Here is an 8711-nt window from a genome sequence, read left to right on the forward strand (position 1 = left end):
TTATTTTTGTAGTATTGAAAAAATACTATTTCTTAGAACTGTTTTGCCACAGTCTTTCCAATAGATGCTTGATCCAATGACTCACGTCCCTTACACAAGAGAGGAAAATTAAAGAGAATGAAATATTGTATACTCAGTAGCATAGTCAGAATTTTTGTTAAGAATATTAAAAGTATAAAAGGTAAATATAAGTCGCAAACTCGCATATATTGTTAAATATGTTTTATAAAATAAAAGTGAAGAACTAAACAAAATTAACAAGGAAAGACCAACATGGGTTGTGGTGCATTGGTGGGAGTGTTTCACCCTTAACCAGAGGTCTCGGGTTCGAGCCCTGGGTATGGAGAAAATCATGTTGGGAGCGCCACCCCTGATCAATGGGCCCTGCAGAGCGCGATCCGGATTTAGTCGGAGCTCCAATGTGGGCTCCGGACACCGGGTGGGAAACCAAAAAAAAAAAAACAAGGAAAGAAAGGGAGAGAGATAGATAGGAGCAAGTGCACTCTTATAGTACTTTAATTTCCTTCTCTCTTTTTGATATTTTTCATATTACAGAGAAAAATGGCTATTTATAAGCCTTGAAATTAAAACTTGAGGACAAATTTTGCTATAATTCTGATACTTGAATATCAATCCTGCAATAGCAATGTTTATTACACACTTGTTTCATACACATTTATATATAGCAATACAATGTTTATTTACTTATCATATGCATACAATGTATGGTGCATAAATTAAACCAAATTTCATAATTGAGTAAATAATTTCACTATGCATTCATATGTTCTAATAATTGGTTTCATTTATTAGAACTTGATAATAATCTTGACGCAATGGGGGTCTTTCAATAAATCAAATGATTGGTTGATTTCAGTCAACGAAATTTGGTGAGTTATAAGCTCATTTAGTTGAATCTCCTGCAAAAATTATATAAAAAAATATTAGTCTACAAAAAGAACTTTTTTGTATTTTATGGACTTATATATTAATATATTTGTACATATTTATATTGTCATCTAAAGAAGCATAATTTACATGTAATACAATATTAAAATATTTGGGTCTAAAAGTAAATTCTATTAATACGGGGTCAATTTAATAGATTCATTACTTATTCCCTTATGTCTGGTGGAGACCTATTTAAAAGATACATTTCATGAAAAGGTACTTTAGAAACCTTAAAAACATTTGGTCCCTAAACCAAAAGACACGTTTTTTTTTTCTCTCTCTCTCCATCTGAGAAACAAAACACATAGTGAAAGCAATCTCCAAGCTTTAGAAGACCAAGTTCTTCAATAAAGTTATTGCCAAGAAAAAATGTTAGTTTCCTTTTCATTCTTATAGATTCATATGGATAGGGTCGAAATGATGGCACAACCCTACAGAGAAAGACAATTATATGGGTAGGGTCGGAATGAAGGAACGACCCAACTGGAAAATAGAAATTATATAGGTAGGGTTGGATTGATGCACAACCCTATAGAAAAAGAGAAATTATATGGGTAGGCTCAGAACGATGGCACGGCCCTATTGAAAAAGAGAAATTATATAGGTAGGATCGAAATGATGGCACAACCCTACACAAATAAGAAAGTAGTCATCGGAAAGATAGCAAGGTGTTACACAAATCGAATATGAAGAAGTAGTCACCTAGAAGATGTCACGTTGCTACACAAATCGAATATGAGAACGTAATCACCAGAAAAATGGCACGGTGCTACACAAATCAGATATGAGTAAGTAGTCATCAAAAAGTTGACATGGTGCAACACAAATCAGATATGAGAAAATAGTCACCGAAAAAATGACAAGGTGCTACGCAAATCAGGTATGAAAAAGTAATCACCGAAAAGATGCGTAGTGACCCAATTTTTGCTTACATAATCGTTGGTGAAACAAGCAACATATATGGGTAATAGCCACTCGTCAGTAATGAAAACTCTTTGATTCTCTACCAAAGCCATAGAGCCTCTGATACCATATGAACAAGAGAAAAACCTTGATTTCTATTCTTTAGAATAAAGGAGATTATCTCTCGATAAGGTTACAAGAAAACTATACATTGTAAGTACTATACATGGTAAATATAAATAAAGAATATTTTATACTAATATTATGTAATCAACTATATATGGTAGGTAGAGATTGTAATTGATGATAATTAATTGGGTGAACCCCTTCAATGAAACATTACATTGTTAATATATGGTTAAAATTATTTTTATGTATATATCATAGATGTTGAACCCGTTCGACTTCTTCGTGTGCTTACTTTTTTATATTTTTAAATTTCTTTAATGAAAATCTTGGCTCTGTCACTAAATTTGGTAACGAAAATTGTACCTTAGTTGCGCATCTATGAAGTATGGCAGGAAGATCTGAGTGAAGTCTTATTCCACCATAGATTGAACCTTTCAATGTTCAACCACATAATAAAGGAACTAAGTTGAATTCCCTAGTAAGTCCATGTCCTGCACCAATAACAACAATTGTCCCAATTCCCTAATAGTAATTGAGATCAACAAGAAGAATATAATGTTAATAAGTTTTTGTATATGTTTGTTTATCTGTTTTATCAACAAAATATATATATATTTTTTTGCCAATTTTGAGGCTTCAATGGCTTCATTAAGCATGGATGGAATCCCAGTACATTCGAAAACATAATCAACCCCTAAGCCTTCATCAACATCTTTTATCATCTCGGAAACTGATGTCTTGGATTCTTTAGGGTTAATGAAGTCTGTCATTCCAAACAGTTCTCCTTTTCCCCGTTTCGATTCATTTATATCAACTCCAATTATTTTTGATGCCCCTTGACTTCGAGCTCCCTCAATCGCCTGCAATATTTTTCATACATCATGAATTTATTTTATTATATATCCTGTTTCATTTAAACATCGAGCTAAGTCAAAATGTAGTACTCACTCCAAGTCCAACAGCACCAAGACCTAGTACAGCAACAGTTGAGCCTTTTTCAACATGAACTTCTCTCCATGTTGCTCCATAACCTGTCGTAAATCCACAACAAAGCAAGCTAGCATGTTGGAGCGGAATCTTCTGAGGATCAACCTTTGTTACGTAGTTGGCATTAATAACTGTATATTCCGACCAAGTAGAGCAACTAAAACTATGGTATAATACTTGTCCTCCATGAATGGACATTCTTGGTGTATCATCCAACATTAGGCCAGAAAAGGTCAAGTGATATTTGTGACATAAATTGGACTTCCCTGACTTGCAATTTGGGCATTCTTTGCATTCTCCTAAGTAAAGTGGCATCACTATATCTCCTTCTTTTAGATTTGTCACATTTTCTCCCACACTTTCTATCATGCTGCAAATTCAAATAAGTCGAGATTGGCTAAATAAATCAATTTGCAGTAATTAACTAGATCATGTTTCGCGTTGGAGAATTAAGGGGAGTCATGGCATAACTAGTAAAGTTGTTGCCATCACAGGTCAGAGTCATGCAAACAGTCTCTTGCAAAAATGCAGAGTAAGGTTACATGCAGTAGACCCTTGTGGTCTGGCCTTTCCCCTGGACCCGTACATGTAATTTTGCATAGAATGAAACAGGGAGAAAGAAGATTTTCCTACCCAACTCCTTCATGTCCAAGAACTCGAGGAAATAAAGGCTGGCGAGGACAGAAGAAAAACAACATAAGCAAAACGATGGATCCAAATTAGTTAGGAAAAATGAGAAGAATGAAATGGAAACAGAGTAACATACATAGGGATAGCCATTGGAAGCGAGAATGTCGGTGTGGCACAAACTGGCAAAGAGCATCTTAATTCGAACTTCATTTGATTTAGGTGGATCCACTTGTATCTCTTCGATCTTTATCATCTCCCCTTCCTTCCATACTACTGCAGCTGCACGCGCACACACATAACGCATAAATCTTCTCATAATGTTGAAATTAAAGAAAAAACTAGCTCTCAATCTCCTTGATTATCACTCACCTTTGCATGTGATGACCTTTGGGCTGCTTGAGTCCATGGTATAAGGTCGGGTTGAGGTTTCTAAGCAAAATATGCGAATAACTTTACTTTAGATGAAGCATTAACAATTTAATACAGGAGCCCAACTTCGATAGATTTGAAATGTGATTGACTCTAATATCATGATGAAAAAAAATCATGATCACATTACATCAAACTCTACCTCAAAAGCCAACGAATTATATAAAGAGTCTAAATTGTCCTCATCCCATAAAAATGTAACTCAAAAAAGCTCAATTGTTGTACACAAATTACTGTGAACAGACAAGAGATCCTCCAAATTCTTGAATATATATATATATATATATATACTAAAAAGCAAGAACCAAAAATTCATCAATCATAATAAAATTTGTAGAAGAAAAGAAGGCGAGGATATTAACAAAACTCAAACAGTTTGACAAGTTAGATATTATGATTACCTGAACTTTGCTTAATATTTACAGAACAGGGACTTTGCTTCAAGTTGGAGGAGAGAAAGAGAAATGTTCCACTGGAAATTGATTGACAGGACCCTCTTTAAATACTTTCTAATTTTCAATCAATATTATACATAAATAAATAAACTAAATATTAACATGATGATTTAAATATAATTAAAAATATGAAGCAAAATAAATTTAAGAACCATTCCACAAATTAAACCACTATATACGAAAAATTCACCACAAAAATAAATAAAGTTCTTTATATTTTTAATTCTACAAAAATATTGTTGTTACCTTTATTTTCTAATTTTGTAAAATAAAATGTAAAATAATATAAAAAATAAAAAATATGAATATAATATTAACATGGTGAATTAAATATAATTAAAAATATCAAGAAAATAAATTTATTACCCAATCCACAAATTAAACCACTGTATAAGAAAAATTCACCATAAAAATTAATAAAGTTCTTTATATTTCTAATCCTACAAAAATATTGTTGTTACCTTTATTTATAATTCTATAAAATAAAACATAAAATGATATATTAAATATATAATATAAATAATAATATATAAACATAAAATAAAATAAAAAATGTATTATACAAAAAAATACAATTCTTGAATGAAACTTAACTTGACTTATGAGATTTGTTAATCAATTAATAATGGATATATTCGTAAATATGTATATATGTAAGAGATATTTTTGTCTTCAAAATAATATTTTTCTGCTTCTACTTTTTTTAAGAAGTAGAAATTTTAGTTTCTTCCCAACAAGAGAAAAATTGTTTCTATTTTCATTTAAAAGCAGTTTTAAGGAATTGTCAAACAGAAAACACTTTTGACCTCCCAACAACAATGTCAAACATGATCTTAAGACGGAGCTTTTTTTTAAAAAAAATAATCAAAATTTATGGTGTAAATAAGTTATAAATATTTGTGTGATGAAAAATGATTTTTAAATTAATAAAATTAAATTTAAAATATATATTTATCGTTTCGATTGTTATGTTTTCGATTCGATTTAGTATAATATATTATGTATATATAATTATTAAAAAATATGTATATAATTATCGATTCGATTTGATTATATTTTTAATAGTTTGAATAAAAATTAAAATCAAATAAAATATTAATTTAAAAATATAAAATCAAATAAAAAAATAATTTATTTTATCGATTTGAATAGATCTGTACACAAACTTTAAACACCTCTAATTAGCAGTACCAAAGCAATAATAGCTATGGGAGAGGAAGGTACGGTTGAATTGTCAAAGAAAGGAAACATTTTCCTCCTAGCATTTTGTTTTCTCCTATTATTATAAACTCTAATTTTATTTTTTTTGGTTTCCCACCCAGTGTTCGGAGCTCACATTAGAGCTTCGATTAACTCTGAATCGCGCACTGCAGGGCCCACTCGAGGTTGACGCTCCCAACAGAATTTTTTCTATATCCAGGGCTCGAACACAAAACCCTGATTAAGGATGAAACACTCCCACCAGGACGCCCAACCCATGCTGGTTAAACTCTAGTTAATTACATTTTTACTATATTATAACATGTTAACAGTATAAGACTATAAGGACTTGTTTGTTTTGAACTCAAGCTATGATAATATTAGTTATGATAGGATAAATTATGATGGGATAAGTTCTAATAAGATTATTTTTTATTGAGTGTTTGGTTTGTTGAATTCAAAATAATAAATTTTAAGAATATTTTATTTGTTTACAAAAATGCCCTTCATGAATGTAAAAAAGTGATGTATAACAAAGGTTTAAAAAGACATTTTTGTCATTTACTTATTTTATCCGGGATAAATTATCTCGGAATTACTATACCACCCAAAGGGAGGAATAACTTATCCCGATACTAATTATTAATCCCAAAATAAATTATCCCGAACTTGCCATCCACATAATAAATTAATTGGTACTATAATATGATGCAAATATACTTATTCCTGCTAAGTTAAGTTCTTGGCTATTAATGAAACACTATATTGATTTTAATAGAGCATAGCCTATAAATTCACTTGCCAAGTAGATATCTCCCATATCTAGAGTTCAATGTCAAACAAATAGGGCAAAAAATAAGAAGAAAAAAAACATTTTCCAACTATCATATTAAATTCAATCAATCAATATTCAAGTATAGAGCAATTTGATTTCATTATTGAGAAATATCTCTAAATTGAAAAGTTACAGATAATGAAAAGATTAAATACCTTTACAATACTAGAATGATATAGGATGAAAAATATATGTGATAGCATCCAAGGAAGCTCTACTCCATTGAAGGACAAGGATGACGCTTTAGAAACTCCAAGGAGGCCCATAACAAGATCTCAAACCAAGGAGTTCAATGATAAGCTCAATGGGCTTCAATCGCGGATCCAAAGGTTTCTTATTGGGGAAGAAGAGCTCAAGCCCAAGGGAGAGGAATTGTCCAAATGCTACAATTATTTGGTGGCCCAAATTCAAGCCCAAGATGAGGAATTTTAAGGTCCAATTTCGTGTAAAAAAGGTCAAGAAGAGTCCAAGAATCAGCCACAACAAGAGTTGCTTTCTGCCCAAGTTTTGAGAGAAGACTAGTCAAACTTTCCAAGATTGTCAAGATTCTTTTCCTAGTTGGGATTTACCTTATTTATTTATTTATATATAGGTTATTAATATTTTCCTTAGTCTATTTATGGTCTCCTAAGTACCATTTAATGCTTTCCTAGAAGTACTAAATTTGTTCCTAGTTAGGTTACTTTATTTCCTTTCTAGAGTAGGATTCCTTGTAATTGTTTTTTTAGGGTTTGGCTTCTTGGACGTTTTTCCCTTCTCCTATATATAGGAGTCCTTTTCATTCATTAAAGACAATTTAGATTGATATTAATAATATTTGGTAGAGTTCTTTGAACCTTTGTGACTTGTTCTTTGAGAATTTATCTTTAAACCTTTACTAGTTTCATAGTTTAAGGTATAAAGTAACTTCTTCTTGTGATATCTTTGGTTTCTTTTTGGTATTCTTTAGAAGGTGATTAGTTTCTACATACTAATTATTGTCTTTAGTTACTCATAAAGCGGTCAAGATCCGAATCTATCGTTTTGATTCGTTTTCTCAAGTAAAGGCGTTAGATTTCTTCCATAAATCTATACGTTGTTACTTGGATCTTTTCAAGGCCTTAGAACATCTAATCTTTGGAAATTCGTGGATCTTTCCTTCGAATTTCCCATATCTTTATTTAGTTTTTTTTGTTTCTTTTCTTTGTGCTTCCGCATTCTAATATTTAATTCTCTATTTGTGATCTCCCTTAACCTTGCTGTTATCAAGTGGTATCAGAGCGGTTCTATCAAGATTCCGTTCTTGATAAATCTTGGGATTTCTTCTTAGAGCAACAAAAAAAAAAAAAAAAAAAAAAGAGAAAAAAAAAAAAAAAAAAAAGCATAAACAGTAGCGTCGTGAAAAAAATAAAATAAATTATTACAGTTGCGTGAACAAAAAAAAAAAAGTTATAACTTGCTCTCTAAGAAATCGGATTACTTGTCCTCCAAGAAATTTGATTACTTGATACCCAAGAAAGCTTATTACTTGCTATTCAAGAAATCTTATTACTTGCTCTCCAAGTAAACTTATTACTTGCTCTCCAAGTTTTGCATTAATTTGTTTCCAAGCAAGAAGGTAGCAAGAAGAGGGGATTCTAGACCTTTAAGAATAAGAGGAATTTTTTTTTTTTCGTTCTTATAATTCTAAAATAAGTTCCTTTTTATTCGCGTTTTGTTTCAACTAAATCCTACTTGTTCTAGGACTAGTTCTTTACTTTCTTTTGTACCCCAAGATTCCATACTTTATTACTACGAACTTGATACACGTTTTGGTTTAATTATAAATCTACAAAGTATTCTCGTTCAAAGGTGATTTTGAGTGGGAAAAGGCAAGTGTGGGTGAGTTTAAAAGAGGGTAAAAGCCATATTAAAAGTGTGATACTTGATCATTTATTCTTTTTTTTTTTTTTAGATGTCTAATTCAGGTGGTGATGAGGAAAGGGCTCGTTTAGAAGCCGAGGTCAAAGGAAGGAACGACTTCACCCTTCAAGCTATGCACCAACAATTTGAGAGATGGACCCTTCAATTTCAAGAGATGAGGGATATGATTATCGAGCAGAATGACACCATAGCTGCAATTAGGAGGGAGAATAATGTTGTACCCCCAAATAATGTTAGACCCCAAGTTAGAAGGAATGTACCCCATATCCCTTTTGTAAATCCTGAATATG

The 8711-nt window shown here is 31.4% G+C and overlaps 1 pseudogene; it reads right to left on the reverse strand.

Moving 5' to 3' along the window:
* Nucleotides 1-620: 620 nt before the first annotated feature.
* Nucleotides 621-4006, reverse strand: LOC125810220 (8-hydroxygeraniol oxidoreductase-like; annotated as a pseudogene).
* Between the last annotated feature and the right edge of the window lie 4705 nt (nucleotides 4007-8711).

Source organism: Solanum verrucosum, unplaced genomic scaffold (genome assembly GCF_900185275.1).
Source record: "Solanum verrucosum unplaced genomic scaffold, falcon-dt-bn FXZP01000038.1, whole genome shotgun sequence".
NCBI lineage: Eukaryota > Viridiplantae > Streptophyta > Magnoliopsida > Solanales > Solanaceae > Solanum > Solanum verrucosum.